This window comes from Meriones unguiculatus, chromosome 1 (genome assembly GCF_030254825.1).
Source record: "Meriones unguiculatus strain TT.TT164.6M chromosome 1, Bangor_MerUng_6.1, whole genome shotgun sequence".
In the NCBI taxonomy this organism is placed as follows: domain Eukaryota; kingdom Metazoa; phylum Chordata; class Mammalia; order Rodentia; family Muridae; genus Meriones; species Meriones unguiculatus.
In genome coordinates, this window is record NC_083349.1 from 151,976,329 (window position 1) to 151,994,782 (window position 18,454).

The following is an 18,454-nucleotide window of genomic DNA, read 5'->3' on the forward strand; positions in this document are numbered from 1 at the left end:
GTTTCCTCTTCTGAGAACTCTTAAAACCTTGGAAGGCTAAATTTTCAGCAGACAATCCTCAAACTCCTTATTGATACATAGTTAAAAAGTGCCCCAGGAAAACATCTCAGGATTTGCAACTGATAGATGAACAGTGAGTCTATAGTAAAGGCTTTAAATTATATTAAATTAAATTAATTTAATTTTTTAAAAATGTTCCAGAAATGCATCTTAGGACATGTAACTGACAGGTGACAAATGAATCTATAGGAGGAGCTTTAAAGTATTAAAAAATCAGCTGGTAGGAGTGAATGCCATCAGTTGTTTCTTATCTCGAGCATTCACCTTCCTTTTCATAAAGAATAGAGTAACGTTTAAATGATTGCCATATAGCCAGCAGTAATGATAGAATGTAGGGAATCTTCCTGATTTGGCCCTAAAAAGACAGAACAGTTTTTGTGTCCAAAACGCAGGTCATCCTGGGCAAAATACAGTTTTAATACATGCTTCAACAAAAGCTACAGAGAGCCCTAATTCAGGAAGGCCAGTTTTGTTTGTTTGTTTGTTTGTTTTGTTGTTGTTCTAGGTCCAGTTCTCTCTCCATACTGTCTCTCTGAAGATCTGCTTTGTTTCTCTGTTTTCACTTCTTTGAATGTATGCCTTCTTCTCTGGTCTTGTGAAGTGATTTAGGGACTGTGTCTGCTCCTCATCACTCTACACCACTTCGCTAAAGTCCCTGGTGGCTTTACAAGACTTAGACAGCATGACTTCGCTTATATGTATAGTCTTACAAAAGGGAATTTGTTGAGGTAGAAAATAGAAAGCTCATTACTGGAGCTTTTGTGTGGAGACAGGAATACTAAACACAGGGAACAATGCAATGCAAGCAAATTCTGAGAAGTTTGAAGCTTGTAGTGCTCAAGTGTATTTTAGCATACTAGGTAATCATCTAAGTATTATTCACAGAAATACACAAGCACATAGACACAGAAATGTACATGGACATCCATGTAAGCACACAGATACACAGACACACATATAGACACAGATTCACTCACACACTGATTTCATCTATGTAACTTTGTTTTTACTGCTAGATTCAAGTGTGTCTTTGTGTTGGAATCAGAAAATAAATGTACACAGAGTATCTTCCTGTGTATGGCATAACTCAGTGCACACAGCAGAAACAGAATTGAGCACCAGGCTTGTAATGTGCACAATCTTCTTATTGCATAGCTATGCTGTTGAACATCCTTTTGAAAGTTTCATGGAGAAACTGATGTTTGTGTGATATACCAACTCTTTTATTCAATGCCAATTTCTTATAGATATGAAGAACCCAGTGAAACTAATCAAATATAAGACATATAAATGAAACAACCAATAAAATGGCAAAAAGCAGCTAAAGGACAGACAGATGAAGCAGAGTAAGTCCAAAGAAATCTATGGATTTAAGCCACCAGTCATCTAAACAGAGAACATCCACCCTGTCATCTTTCAACTGTCCTTTTTATTCTCTTCACTAATGTGACACTTTCTATCTGGCTCTGTTCATGAATTTACTCATCCACAGCTTTAAGTTCTATTTCCTGTCAGCAGTTATGTCAGAAAACAAACAGAATAAAAACAGAATCGTAATGACTCGTGTTTTATTAAGTTCTGTAAGAAGGACTCTGGCAGGCTTCCTGCTCATTCTCTTCTGCTTTCTCTCTTCCTCCTCCTCCTTTTTCCTCTCCACTCCTCCTTCCTAGGTTTTCCTTCCCTTCTCTGGGCATGGGTATGATAATTCTTTTTTTATGGGTGAAGGCCTCCCTAACATTCTAAAGTTGTCACATGTATGTCAACAAGTATCCACACAGCCATACCCCAAATATCTGCAGACAAAACAAACAAACAAACAAACAAAAAAAAAAACATTTAAAGATTTCAGTAAATATTGTTTATGCTCTGGAAACATTTAGCAGTGTTGTATAATACAAATAAGTAGAGAATGAAAGGAGAGTCTTCCTAATAGATTTTTGGAAACATTTTATGTTCCCCGGGAAGGATTGTTTTAAAATGCTAAATAGAGAAACAATGTATTTAAGAGTCATTAATCTCAATTAGCTTCATTTTCCACCAGAAAGTTTTTCACATGACCTCACCTGTTCAAATTAGGCCTAATTACTCCCTGTAAAGGATCTTAGTTCAATTACCTGCAATCTTGGAGTCTGGCCAGTGTATTTTGTCCCAAATACTTCAAACTTTCAGAAGTTCATTTAACATCTCTTTCAACAAAATGCCCCTGATGGCAGCCGGTCTCCACAGAAATGCAGCATCATTTAATTTGTAATTTACTACATTCTGGCTTATCCACATATCTTCTCATTGGCTTTCTTCCAGCTGAATTTCTATATACAGAGTCCCATTCTGAAGTAACAGCACAACTTTATTTCAGAAGCAGAAATAAAAAATAGCAGGAATATTTGTGAATATTTTGTGAAAGAAAATAATGCTTTTGAATTTCTCAACCCAGTGATACTGGCACCTTTTAAAATTCAGTGTCTTTGTACCAGGGTTAGGCAGAGAAAAATAACCAAACTATTACAATATTCTGGTAAATACTGACTGACTCTTTATCTATCTATCTATCTATCTATCTATCTATCTATCTATCATCTATCTATCTATCTATCTATCTATCTATCTATCTGACTCTGACTTTCTGTATGTTCCCTAGCACAACTTTTAACATTTGATCCCAGTTTACTCATACTTGAACTTGAGAGTATAATAGTGCAGACTGTTCTATCAGAATCCAACAGATGCTTCACAAGAGTGATTAGCACAGTGTTTCATGGAGGAAGGGTTCAAGCAACATAATATGTTACCACTGCTAGTTGACAGTTGTATTCTCTGCATCAGCACATCGTTGACGCTGCCCTGTGACACTTGCCTTGAAGCATCAGGAAGTCTTGAGCACAGGGTGCTATCATGTTTTTAGGACCACTGATGCCCTTAAGGATTCAGATGACATGAACCTACCCCAAAGAGGAAAATGCCTCTTATTTCTTAGAGAACAACAACAAAAAAAGGGTATGGTTCTCTGGGAAGTATTAATAGGTTTATTGCTGACAGTCTAATGAGCTATTTTGCATGGAAAGACTTGGGTCTTCCTTCCCATCTGTCTCAGGGATCTAGTACCTGCTACAAAGGTATAGAACAGAAGCCTATATATTTCATGAATACTCTCAATTTCAAGTTCGTGACATAATCCTGCCATTGGATAGATACATTGTCAATGGATTTAAAAGGATTCACACTCTTTTAGATAAAACTGAGATTGCAGCTCAAAACCCTCGTGATATTAACATTATTAGTATGTGCTTCCTGAGACAGGAGAGCATTCCAAATGATTTTATCCCTTGCAGCAAATGAAGTCTCAGGATGACTTAAATGCCATTCTGTAATTTACTGTGATTGTAAGAAAATACATCGCCCCGCAAAAGATGTCCTTCTCTGAACTCCACAAACTTTAAATAGGCTACAAAGTCAGTGGCACTTTGCAGATGTAATTAAACTTGGAAAGATGAAAACAGAGAAAGTATCCCATGGGCCCATAACTAATGACATGATCCTTTGAAATCTAACAGCTTCCCTATCCTTAAGCCCAACATAAAGGAAGCAGAAGGATGATAAGAGAGATTTGAAGGCTGGGAAGCACTTAAAGTCTTCTAGTAGCTTATGAGAAGAAGATGGTAAGGTGGGCCAAAGACTGAGCACCCAGGACAGTGAAGCCTGTGTCTTATAACCACATGGGAGTGATTTCTGCCTGTGCCACGAAAGTCTGAAAAGGGTTCATGCCGGGAACATCTAGAAAGAAACACAGACCTGCAGTTTTGAAAATTATTTAATTGCTACATTTTGAAACCTAAAGGAGATTAACAGTGGGATGATTTCCCACTCATGCTGCCTGCTGCACAGTCGGGGACTGGACATGGACGCTATGTTAAATAGACAATTGGTAGCCATTTGTTAACACAACAATGGGAGATTCTGTTTGTGTACTCCATTTCCTCCTTTTCAGCCTCCTTGATGCTGAAATTTATGAAGCTTTTGAGATGTGCTGTCTCAACACACAACAAGCTGGGATATTGATTGGCTCAAACAAAGCATTCAAGCAGATCCAGCTCCCTAAAGAGCCATTTGGTCTGCATCCCCAGAGCTAGCAGGTCAGTCTAATTCTCTTGGGAGAAGGCCCTTTAAAAACCAAGACTAGAAAATAGCTGTCATCACAAGAGGATGGTAATGGGCACTCCTGAGTCCCAATAAAATTACTCAACCCTTATCTTTTGCCAGTTTGAGCACTCTCTAACATCTCTCTCTAAGTTTCTTCTCTAGGGTTGGCTAGCCTAGTCCACTAACCTGCTAATCCTGTAAGTCTTCCTCAGATTTATTATTCTGTGTGCATCCTACGTTGGTCATTTTCCACCTGCAAAGATAAATTCACACATGTAAAATAAATAAAATTAAACCATTTTTCATTAATCAATACTAATATATGGTGCTAGAGTAAACAACTAAGGTGCCCTTCAATCTGATATCGTTTATGTCTAAGAGAATAGAGATTACATCTAATGAGAACAGAGATTTCCATTTCTATTTAGTAACTTCCACATTGATTTTTGCTTTGTAAGATGCTTGCTTAAAACAATTTTAATATTTTCTGAAGTTTCTTACATACACGATATTTCTCAAGTAATTCTGTGAGTCCTCGTATTGCAATGAGCAGCCCAGATAAAAACTTCCAAACCTTCTTGAAATACAACATCATGTGTAACCCAAAACCAAAAAAGTAATTGTATTGAAATGTTTTGACAGCAGTTTCACTGATGACTTAACCTTAAGTATTAAATCAGAGTGAGGTATCCCAGAAATAGAAAGATACACATGGTATATACTAACTTATAGGATAAACTTACTAAAATCTGTACATGTCAAGAAGCTAATCAGTAAGGAGGACCTTGGTAAGATGATCAGAAAGGCAAAGGAGATGGACATCCGAAGAGGGAGAAAAAAGGGATCAGAACAGGAGCCTACCACAGAGGGCCACTGAAAGACTCTACTCAACAGGGTATCAAAGCAGATGCTGAGACTAATAGCCAAATTCTGGCAGAGTACAGGAAATCTTATGAAAGAAAGGGGAGATAGAAAGACCAGGGGAGGACAGGAGTTCTACAAGGAGAGCAACAGAAAAAAAAAAAAAAAAAAAAAAAAAAAAAAAAAAAAAAAAAAAAAAAAACCTGGGCCCAGGGGTCTGTTTCTTAGACTGATACTACAACCAAGGACCATGCATGAAGATAACCTAGAACCCCTGCACAGATGTGTCCCATCACAGCTAAGTATCCACGTGGGTTCCATAGTAATGGGAATAGAGAACAGGGAAGAAGTGGGGACGATAAAGAGCCATATTATCAAAATGTAAGCTTAGATTTTTCTTTTTCATTTTTTATTTATTACAATGTATTAATTTTATATCTCCATTGTAGCCACATCTCTCAACTCCTCCCAGTCCCACCCTTCCTTTTTCTCCCCCCCCCCGATCCCCTTCTCCTAGTTCACTGAAAGGGAGAGTTCTCCTCCCCTGCCTCTGACCCAAGCTTATCAAGTCTCATCAGGACTGCCTGGGTCCTCTTTCTCTGTGCCCTATCAAAACAGCCCTGCCAGGGGCAAGTGATCAAAGAGCAGCGGAAAACTGAGTTCTTATCAGAGACAGCCTCTGTTTCCCTTACTAGGAGACCCACATGGAGACTGAGCTGCCTATGGTTTACATCCGAGCAGGGGATCTAGGTATTCTCCATGTATGGTTCCTGATTGCAACTTCAGACTCTGCTGGTTGTGGTGGCAGAGGGTGGTAGCATTTGCAGAAGAAGACAGAGGAAGGAGGATCATAAGAACCCCCATTTTTAAAGAAGAGCTCGTGTTTTGTAGATCAAATAGGATTCAGTAAAGGTAATGGGATAGTGTATGTTTGCACAGATCTTGATAACCAACCTTTTGGTGAGACTGTGTCCTGCTAATTTGGAGAAAGAAAGGGGCTTAAGGCCAAGTCCTTCAGCCAACAACAGTTCATAAAAGAATACTGCAAAAGCTACATTCTGGAATGTGTCGTTTTGGGACAAACATCAGACAAGACAACAGTCCTTAGTGATATAAGGGGTGATACCTTTATAAAACAGTCAGCAAAGACCATAATTAAATCATTTTCAATTTGCTGACCCAAGGGTCCTCTGATGTAAGGAATTTGAGTTTTTTAAATACTGTGCTAGTGGCTGTGTGCCTGCTGCCCAGGTTTAATATAGCAATGTGCTTACACTAACCACGTCAGACAGTGCCTTTCACTGCTCCTCCAAAGAAATTGCAAGGATAGAATTTCCAGACTCCCTCATTAAGACAAGTAGTAGTTCCACTGTGACTATCTAAACAGCAGCTCAGAGCCACCTCTTCAACTATTATTTTATGAGAGATATTTGTAATTTCTTAGCATCTGATGTACTTATCATTTATACAGGTTTTTAAGGATTTGCTTTAAATTCTAGTATGTTTTAAGATAACCTTCAGGGTTCTATGTCCAAGTCTGACTACCAGTTTGCAAAACCAAAAGAATTGCCTTGCAGATGATGTGGAGCCAAGGATCACTTGCACAAAGAAACAGACAGAGCCATAAAGAAGGACCAGAGACATCTTGGGAAAACAAAATGTATTGATAGTTTTGGATTTTTGTTTGTTTGTTTGTTTTTACATACAACTGTATGTACTTGCTGTAACCCCATCATATTCTGACAGAGATTTGGCATTATTTTGGAAACCACTAGAGACCCTGCTTTTATAAAAAGACTGGAAAAGTATCTTCATCAACCCTATATCTGACAGACTGCTAATATCCAGACTATATAAAGAACTCAATAAATTAAAAAGCAACAAATCAAGTAATCTAATTTTAAAAAAATGTGGTACAGAACTAAACAGAGAATTCTCTGTAGAGATGTAGAATGGCAGAGAAAAAGTTAAAGAAATGTTCAACATCCTCAGTCATCAGGGAAATGCAAATCAAAATGACCCTGAGATTTCACCTTATACCCACCAAAATGGCTAAGATCAAAAACTCAAGGAACAATACATTCTGGAGAAGATGTGGAGAAAGGGGAACCCTCCTCCATTGCTGGCGAGAATGAAAACTTGTACATCCACTTTGGAAATCAATCTGGCACTTTCTTAGACAATTAGGAATAGTGCTACCTCAAGATCCAGGTATACCACTCTTAGTCATTTATCCAAAATACGCTTAAGTACACAACAAGGACATTTGTTCAACCATGTTTGTAGCACCTTTATTTGTAATAGCCAGAACCTGGAAAAAACCCAAATGTCCCTCAATGGAGGAATGGATACAGAAATTATGGTACATAATTTACACAATTGAATACTACTCAGCAATTAAATACAAGGAAATCATGAAATTTGCAGCAAACAGTGGGATATAGAAAAGATCATCCTGGATGAGGTATCCTAGAAGCTGAAAGACACACATGGTATATCATCACTTAGAAGTGGATATTAGACATATAATATAGGTTAAACATATTAAAATCTGTACACCTAAAGAAGCTAAGCAAGAAAGAGGACCCTGAGCAAGATGATCAATCTTCACTCAGAAAGAGAAACCAGAATGACATTTGAAGAAGGAGAAAACAAGAAACAGGACAGAAGCCTACCACAGAGGGTCTCTGAAAGACTCTACCCAGCATTGTATCAAAGCAGATGCTGAGGTTCATAACCAAACTTTGGGCAGATTTCAGAGAATCTTATGAAAGAAGGGCGTGATAATAAGACCTGAAGAGAATAGGAGCTCCACAGGAGAGAAACAGAATCAAAAATCTGGGCCCAGGGGTCTTTTCTGAGATTGGCACTCCAACCAAGAACCATTCATGTATATAACCTAGAACTCTTGTGCGAATGTAGCCCATGACAGCTCAATATCCATGTGGGTACTCTAGTAAGGGGAACAGGGAGTGTCTCTGACATGAATGCAGTGGCTGGCTCTTTGATCACCTCCTCCTGAGTGGGGAGCAGCTCAGAAAAACAGTACAGCCAGTCTTGATGAGATCTGATAGGTTAGGGTCAGATGGAAAGGGGGGAGGACCTGCCCTATCAGTGAGCTTGGAGAGGGGATGGGAAGAGATGAGGGAGGGAGGGTAGGATTGGGAGGGAATGAGGGACGGTGCTACAGCTGGGATACAAAATGAATAAACTGTCATTAATATAATAGATAAAAAGAAAAAAAAGGATATTGCGAGGCTTACATAGAATTAGAAAGATCTTACATTTCATTTTTATTAATGATATTTAGAATGAAACATCATCGGTAGAGTGAGTGAATTTACATCTGGAAGAGTTGACGCTGAGCACTGCCTTGACCATTTAGGAGCTAGGATATAGGTCAGTCTAGCTCTGAGCTCCATCCTCATGCTTCAGCTTCCCGAGTGCTAGATTATAGGTTTAGTACACCACACCCATCCCTTTTCATAGTGTTTATATTAGTAAGCTATCTTTACACTTTAGAAAATTGTCATATAATTTTGCTTACCATACTATTACAAAGTAAAATAAGAATAATAGGAATGCATTTACTACAATAAACATAAGTGTAATCCATTATTGATATTCCCAAATAGCAATTTCATCTCGAATTAAAATTGTAGCTAAATATTGCCCAATTGTACATGATACAAAAGAATATCATTAAGAAATAATATTATTCTACAAACTCTCTAAGAGTTGTAAAGCTAGTATAATTACATGTTGTACAATTTAAAAGTGAAATATAGTTAAGTTATACCAAAAGAATGAAATTTTTAGATAAATAAGAACAAAACTATAAATTTTAGTAATTGTTACAACTTAAGATTTAAAGTTCAGTTTCTATATAGAAAAAGTAAATATTGTGTTAAACACAAAAAGATGCACAAATGTACCACACTCTTACTATGTTCTTACATATTTTTCTTCTGTGTTAGATTCAGCAATGACTTTCCAGATGCAGAATGTACTATTTTATCTCAAAAGAAATATTTACTGTGGCTTTCCCTTGATTACTTCTTGGAAAAAAATAAAATACACACAAACAGAGTGAATCAAATAACGAGGACTCACCAAGACAGTTTTGGTGTTACACATGTGTGATGCCGGACAGTCTTCATGACACGATAGCAGGATTTGAAAATACAGGTGGCTATATCCATACATGGTCCTTGGTTGAATGTCAGTCTCAGAAAAGACCCTGTGCCCAGATATATTTGGTCCTTGTGGAGCTCCTATCCTTTCCCCATCAGACTAACACTCCTTCTTTCTTATGATTCCCTGTACTCTGCCAAAGGTTTGGTCATGAGTCTTTGCTTTGAAAACACTGCTAGTTAGAGTCTTTCAGATGCGCTCAGTAGACTCCTGTCATACGTTCAGTGCACATCCCATCTGTCTTTCTAAATGAAGATTGATCATCTTACCCCATGTCCGCTCAATTGATTATCTTTTTTAGGTGTATAGATTTCATTATGTTTATCATATCTTATAGGTCTATATAAGTGAGTATATCCCATGTTTGTCTTTCTCCTTCTGGGATATTTCACTCAGAATGATCTTTTCTAGATCCCACCATTTGCCTGCAAATTCCATGATTTCCTCCTTTTTGATTGCTGAGTAGTATTCCATTGTATAAAAATACCACAAATTCTGTACCCATTCCACCGTTGATGGACATCTGGGTTGTTTCCAGGCTCTGGCTATTACAAATAGAGCTGCTATAAACATGGTTGAGCAAGTATCCTTTTTGTGTACTTGAACAAACTTTGGGTATATACCTAGCAGTGGTATAACCTAGAACCTCCACTCAAATGTAGCCTGTGGTAGCTCAGTAACCAATTGGTTTCCCAAAGTGAGGGGAACAGGGACTATTTCTAACAGGAACTCAATGACTGGCTCTTTGGTCTCCCCACCCCCGAAGGGAGGAGCAGTCCTGTTAGGCCACAGAGGAGGTCTTTGTAGCCAGTCCTGAAGATACCTGATAAAACAGGATCAGATGAATGGGGAGTAGGTCCCCCCTATCAGTGGACTTGGAAAGGGGCACGGTGGAGATGAGGGACGGAGGGAGGGACTGGGAGGGAATGAGGGATCGGGACACAGCTGGGATACAGTTAATAAAATGTAACTGATAAAAAAAATAAAAAATAAAAAATAAAGAAAATACAGGTGGCACAATGCTCTTTCCTTTTACCCCTTCCACCACTAAGAGAGGCTGTAGGATATGTCGTGCTGCTGGAGGGGCTGTGAACCAAAGGAGGGAGACATGAAGTGATGTAGCATTCCCCAAGGTTATCGGAAAAATTAATTTATACAAAACTTTACACTAGAAAGAGTAAGACACAAATACATATCCCCTAAGAGGGAAAAAAATCTTCCAGATGGAAAATATGTCAGGTATCAGCTCTTCCCTCCCAGTTTATTATTGTACCTATATACACTCACTTTAACAGAAGTAGAATGATTTAAAACTTTCAATAATCACTCCTGGTTTAAAAAAAAATAAGTAGCCATCTCTTAGTAAATTGTTAGAACAATTAAATCTGGTAAATGGAATCTTGTGTGAAAACAGAATGACAGAGGTAATATTCATAATAAAATTTTTTCCTCCATCTCATCTAGAAAAGGAAGTAAATTACCACCTACTTCACCACATTCATTCCGTGCTGTGAAGAGTCCTGACCAGAACGATAGGGTGAAAAATCAAAATAAAAGGGATTAAAAATTGCAAATTCAAGTGGCAATAAGCAGTGGTTGGATATCAATGCACAAGCATTCTCCTTGATTCAGTGAAGGGAGAGGATTGTAAGTGTCAAAAATAGTTCACATGCTATTGAGGCCATAGTTATAGAGCTGTGTGCTGAGTGAACACTCATTAAAAACACAATACATGAATGGATATTGTTGTAGACAAAGGTGTAGCACTACAGCTGCTTGAAAGTAGAATCTGTTCAACATCTTTTCTCCCAAGGCAAGAAACAAAGTCTAATCCCCTGTATCACTTAATAAGGATACTGCTGTAGCATAAGAAGTTTTCTAATATCTAAGACATTACAATGAAAAGAACCCATTTTCACCATACTTGTAATGATTTTTCTTCCTTCATTAGACATTATGCTCCTGTCTTAGCATTGAGAGTTTATTTTCTTTCTGGTAAACTTGAGTTTACCGTTCACACTAAAAAGATCTATGATCTCAGCTGCTTTAAGGTACAGTGAGGTTATCATGTTATTTAATATAACTTTGACATATAAGAATCTAAAAAAAATCTGAGCACTCTATAGGATTCAGACACATGCCCCTTTCATATTCCTGGAAATCAACAGTTTTCCATTTTCCATATGACCATTTGTCTGTCTGGGCCTGTTCTGTTGACAAATCATTTCTTCTGGAAGTGCTTGTTGCTTTGGCGTCTTTGTGTCTTCTCACATTAATTTGTGAGATACCAAGGATCCTTTGTAATGTGACATTTAAATTTAATTATCCTTTTCCCAAAAGTGTTTTGTTATTCACTGATATTTCATTAGCTGTTGGTACTTTTATTGGTTTTCAATTTACAAGGATACTAATTCTCTGTAGTGTATCTCAGTAGCCCCTCCTGTGGAGCTAGAGTAAGTCCTCCAAAGGCTAACTTACTGAGGATCTCAGATGGGTGCTGGACAAACTCACATACTATACTTTCTGTTTCCTGATGGCTACTAAGGACTGAGTCATCATTCAGAATTTACTTATGCAAAGATTCAAAGTAATCTATATGCGGAGGCTGAATGGCCTGCCTCATGCCACTGCCTCTCTTCTGTCCAGCTGGCACTGAAAAGTCTCCTTTCTGATCACTCTGCTCAGATCTACCCCTGTTGACTCTGTCTCTACTAGTCAGAGCATGAAGAAAGTACTTGATTTGTGCTATGTCTTTTCTTGTACTCTCAAATTGTAACTATTTCTTTTTGCCTAAGTAAAGTTCGTAATTTTGACTAAAAAAACTGTATTTCATATTTCAATCTAAAGTCACTGGTTGTCATATAGTTAACCCAACTTTATTGATTTGTCAATGTCCCCTCATTACCTAAGAGTTTGGATAAATCTGTATCACTGTCCTTGGCCCTATCTGATGTCTAGGCAGTCAGGTTCAGGGTTCTGCTTGCCTCACTTGGATAATGTTGCTTCTGTTCTGCTGTGCAGGAGAAATCCTGTGAGTTTTTAGCAGGACAATAGTGCAATTCAGATAATGTTTGTATGTTGTTCTTAAGCTGAGGAGAAAGCAAGCATTACTCATAGCCGTAGAAAACTATAGTGGAAGGTTTTTTGTTTTTTGTTTTTGTTTTTGTTTTTGTTTTCAATGCAGTTTATTCAGAAACCTTGAACAATCCTCGGACCCTGGGGAAAGCCAGCCCACAGCTTAAATAGCCTCTGGGTAGCCAACCCAGGCGTGCCACGTGGGCAATGCAGATAGGTCCACATACACGGAAGAAAGCCAGATCCTCAGCCTTAGCCAAATGTGGAGTTGTTTGTGACAAAGAGCACTCACCATCGGGAAGGTGGAAGGCAAAAACCAGGTCCATCTTTAAGGCATAGCATTCCGCAGCTCTCTACAGTTCCCCCTTTTTGTTTTAGACGCATCAGGCAAGAGTAGAGGTCTGATCTCTGATATTAGAAATAAATTGGGACGTTGTACCGATGTTCGTTTAGGTGTCATCCACCCAAAGAGCATCAGACCCGACCAATACCTTTTTCTCAGAGGCGGGACCTGGGGCATCAACCTGCATGCAACCAGACATGCTCTTCTCTGGGTCCAAAGCGGCTGACCCTGAGTGCAGTGCTTAGCCTCGCATCCTGAGTGTATCATTTTAGCTTTTTATGGTATCCAACCATGCTTGGGGAGAATGTCCTGCTTCAATGGCTGTAAAGGCCTGAATGATCAAGGCTGCATCATACTGTTGTGAGACTCTAATCTTGCATATATACCACAGGCAAACCAAGGAGACCAACACCAGAAGGCCTGCTAATGCTCCCATGCCCGCCCATTCCTTCAGATGATTCATGGCTGCAGCAATCCATGATGATAATCCTGTGGCTAGTCCTGCGTCCCCTCTGGTAGAATTTACTGTGACAATGGCCACTCTCAGCTGCTCCATGGTAGTATCGAATTCTCCAGTCCAATTACCTAAAATATAGCTCGACAATTGTTTAGACAGATTTGCAGCACAGGAAAAATTCTCATGTTATATGCTAGTGACTCAAAGTCCAGCATATTTTCATTGACAGCCAAGTTGAGCGATTTGCCATAGGGTATCAATTTGCTCCTGCACGAGGTCAATCCTCTGATTGACCACCATCAAGCTTCCTTTTAGTTGAGCATTAATTCCTTTATGTACAACTAAGGCATGAGCTACATTGGCTAAATGATTGTTCAGGGTCTGAGCAGTCTGCCCAGTATAACTCATTTTTCAGATCTCAATACTCTTGTAGGGGCATTGGAAACGGAGACGTTTGGCCCAGGTACAATGTGATCCTAAACCTCCAAGCTCATACTCCTCACCTCTACTTTATTTTTAATATAATTTTTTATTTATTATAATGTATTCATTTTTATCCCAGATGGAGTCCCACTCTCATCCCCTCCCAATCCTACCTTCCCACCCTCCCTCATCTCTTCCTGTGCCCCTTCCCCAGGTTTTATTCTGAGACTGATACTCCAACCATGGACCATTCATAGAGACAATCTAGAATCCCTACAGAGAGGTAGCCTGTGACAGCTCAGTCACCAAATGGGCTACCTAAGAAGGGGAACCAGGGCTGTCTCTTACATGAACTCAGTGGCTGGCTCTTTTATCACCCTTCCCCGAAGAAGGAGCAGCCTTACTAGGCAACAGAGGAAGATTTTGAAAGACAGTCCTAATGAGACCTGATAGGCTAGGGTCAGTGGAAGGGGAGGAGGACTTCCACTATTGGTGTTATTTTGTTTTTGTTTGTTTGTTTGTTTTGTTTTTTTTTTATTTTTTTTTTGTCTTTTAACCCAGTTCTGTTATGTAAATATTTTTTTTTCTGCCATTTACAAAGAAATTGTAAGGTTAAAAATTTAGAGGTCAAAAGTGCAGGTTCATTAACTCTGGACAATACGGTATTCATAGAAGAGAATAAGCAGTTTCTGGGTGTAAGGGACTGCCAAGTCTTCTAGAGTTTTGTAGCCATTGTGGAAAGGGATAAGGATTAATTAGGGATTGCATGTCCAGAAGAGACATACAGGTAACCTCTTGCCATCAGGAATCGAATGGGACCTATAAGCTCTAGACCCTGTAGCAAAATATATGAGTCATTTTCCCTTGCTCAGCCAAGAAGCAACTAACACCCAAGAAAACCAAAATTAAGTATTGCTGATATTACCCATGCTACTGAAGGCAGAGCAGCTTTGGATCTAGCCACAGATAATCCTCCTAGACTATCCCCTGGAGTTGAATGTTACAAAATAACCACTGGTGGCTATGGTCTTTTACCTTCAAGAACACTTCTTGGGAAGAAATGGTTTAACTTCTCAAAGATTTATTGTGTGTGCATCTAGGCATTATAGATGGGGATTACAAGAAAGAAATCAAAATCATGACATATGTAAAAAGGAAGGTGCAAATTAATGTAGGTGATACAATTTTCAGCTGCTTCCTTACATAAGGGCCAAAGCTGCTCTAGTAGGAAAAACAGGGGCATTTGGGAGTACTAAAAAAATGTGTGTTCTGGCAAATGGTGGTTAATGATCAGAGAACTAAATTAATATTACAAATAAATAGTGTGGAAATAAAAAGCTTGGCAGATACAGGAACAAAAGTCAGTATCCTTTCCCAGAAGCCTTGGAATCCAGATTGACCACTTCAGAAGGTTTATACACAGCTTATAGGAATGTTTATGATAATTCAAATAGAAAGTGCTTTTGCCATTTAAGGTTGATTCCAGTCCTTGAAACTGCTCATGCCTGCTTTCTAGCAGTGAGTGCAGTAATCCTTCATGGGGAGGTGGGGGAGTGACATAGTTATATCCTCTGGGAAAGTCTTAGAGAAAAATAAAGACATGTTCTGTTAAAAAAAAAAAAAAAGACAAAGTGTATGGTGGATTAAATGTGTGGGACCAGAAGGGAAAACAGAAGTTCAGACTCTATGTGGCTGACATGCCCATAAATTTATGGGGAAGGGATCTTTTACAGTTTTGGGGTACTCAAATTAATATTCCTGCAGTCCCAGAGACAATCAGTGATGGAATTAGGGGTTAAATGGTAGATGCTCCTGGAAAGGTATTGATACAGGTAGTTAAAAACAATCACAAGTTGTACCCATTGTCTAAAAACAGGACATCTCAGGGACTGAGTTTCCAAATATCTCAGCAGGGTAACAGCTGAGATAGCATCAACCCTTCCTCTGAAATGGATATCAAATAGAGCTGTGTGGCAAGAACAGTGGCCCACAACAACGGAAAACTTGGAGGCACTTCAACAACATGTACAAGAGCAGCTGGAGACTCAGCGTATAGAAGAGTCTACCAGCCCATGGAGTTCCCCTGTGTCTGTTGTAATAAAAGAAATTAGGGAAAAGGAGGATGGTAGCACATTTAAGAGCAGTGAACAGAGTAATTCAACCAATGGTTCCTTTAAAACCTGGATTCCTTTACCTTCTTTGTTACCTAGATCACCGCCTATGATAGTAATGGACTTTAAAGATTGCTTTTTTCACAGTACCCTCGCGTGAGCAGTGTAGGGAAAGGTTTGGTTTTTCAGTACCTACTCTTAATAATAGTGGTTTGAAAAAGAGATACCATTAGAAGGTGTTTCCATAGGAAATACTAAATAGTCCAACTTTATGTCAACATTTTGGGCAACAACTATTAGATTCATAGGCAACAATCTTTTCTTTTTTTTCTTTTTAGTTTGTGTCTATTCCTTTTTATAATTTTTATTTTTATTAATTAAAATTTATTTACTTTGTATCCCCCCGTACCTCCTTCCCTCCTCCCTTCCCAATCCCACCCTCTCTCCCCCTTCTCCACCCATACCCTTCCCCTAGTCCACTAATAGGGGAGGACTTCCTCCCCTTCCTTCTGATTCTAGTCTGTTAGGTCTTATCAGGACTGGCTGCATTGTCTTCCTCTGTGGCCTGGTAAGGCTGCTCCCCCCTGAGGGGGAGGTGATCAAAAAGCAGGCCAATCAGTTCATGTCAGAGACAGTCTCTGTTCTCATTACTATGGAACCCACTTGGACACTGAACTGCCATGGGCTACATCTGTGCAGGGGTTCTAGGTTATCTCCATGAATGGTCCTTGGTTGGAGTATCAGTCTCAGAAAAGACCCCTGTGCCTATAGTTTTTAGTTCTGTTGCTCTCTTTGTGGAGCTCCTGTCCTCTCTATGTCTTACTATTTCCCACTTCTTTCATTGTCTTCAGAACAAAATGACTGCCTACATATTGGGAAAGGATCTTCACCATCCCTATATCTGACAGAGGGCTAATATCCAGAATACATAAAGAACACAAGAACTTAAAAAGCAACAAATCAATTAATACAATTAAAAAATGAGGGACAGAGCTAAACAGAGAATTCTCAATAAAGGAATATCGAATGGCCAAAAATCACTTAAAGAAATGCTCAATGTCTTCTGGGTGAAAGACCCTACCAAGCAGCGTTTCAAAACAGATACTAAAACTCATAACCAAACCTTCGGCAGAAGCGGAGTTAGTATGACAGGGAAAGGATAGGAGCCCTACAAGGACCAAATAAATCTGGGCACAGGGGTTATTTCTGAAACTGTTTCTCCAACAAAGGACCATGTATGGATATAAACTAGAATCTTTATTGGGACGAAGTTCGTGGTAGCTCAATAACCAATTGGTTTCCCATAGTAAGAGGAACTGGGACTATCTCTGACAGGAACTCAATGGCAGGCACTTTGACTCCCCACCCCCCCCAAGGGAGGAGCAGTTCTGCTAGGCCACAGAGGAGGTCTTCTTCCTCTAGGCTGTCATTTTTTACCCTTCAAAGGCCTCAGAATTCAACTAATTTTTCCTGGCAAATACCATGCTCACAGGAGACAATTAACAGATGTGAACAAACTAAAATACCCAACTTGGAATTTTAACAAAAAAACATGTTTATATATCATAACCCAAAATATCCACAATATTTCCCTCTTTCCGTTTAAAAGAATTTGGCTTTTACCTAACATTAACAAACTACATATAATAAGAGTTTAGAAGTGGTGCCAGGAGCAGATTTGGCTTTCCATAAGAAAAGCTTTTTAATAATGAAATATTTAAAATGTCATATTCTATAGATATATAAAGCCTTTGAAGACAACTTATTTATATATAATTATATAGTGTATAATCATATCTATCTATCTATCATCTTTTGAGCAATGTTGCTTGTGTCTAGCTATGTACTATCTACTTAACCTTGAAAACATATTTAAATGACTGAATAAAGATTATTTCTGTAATTAACTAAACTAGCATCTAACAAGACTACAAGTAATATCATTTATAAGTTGGAAACTACTAATTTGTATTTCCAAACATACTGAACAGTTTGAATATTTGTTTTCTTTTTTTATTGTTTATTATTATTAGTTACATTTTATTAACTCTGTACCCCAGCTGTATCCCACTCCCTTATTCCCTCCCAGTCCCACCCACCCTCCCTCAGCTTCTCCCTGCCCCTTTCCAAATCCCCTTTCACCTGGCCCTGTTTTATCAGGTATATTCAGGGCTGGCTGCAAAGTCCTCCTCTGTGGCCTAGCAGGACTGCTCCTCCCTTGGGGATATGGGGAGGTCAAAGAGCCTGCCATTGAGTTCCTGTCAGAGATAGTCCCAGTTCCCCTTACTATGGGAAACCAATTGGTTATTGAGCTACCACGAGCTTCATCCTAGTAAAGGTTCTAGGTTATATCCGTACATGGTCCTTGGTTAGAAAAACAGTTTCAGAAAAAAAACCCTATGCCCAGATATATTTGGTCCTTGTTAAGACTAGCATTTTACACCACATTTTTCAAATGAGTTGAATATGTAAAATACATTAAGCAAAAGTGGAACAAAATAGCCTTAAATTTCTATCAATAAGCAATAAATGAGTTACATATATACAATACATTGAGCAAAAGTTGAAATAACTTTAAATTTCAATCAATATACAATAATCTACTAGTGAGTAGATTCAACAATCTACCATGTTTCCTGTAATTCTATATGCCCCCTCTCTTTTTTTTTCTTTTCACCTGATACTGGCTAAGAGAGAAAGATAAAAGAAAAAAGAGCTACATTGGCTAAATGATTGTTCAGGGTCTGAGCAGTCTGCCCAGTATGACTCATGGCTAATGCCCCGGTGGTAGCT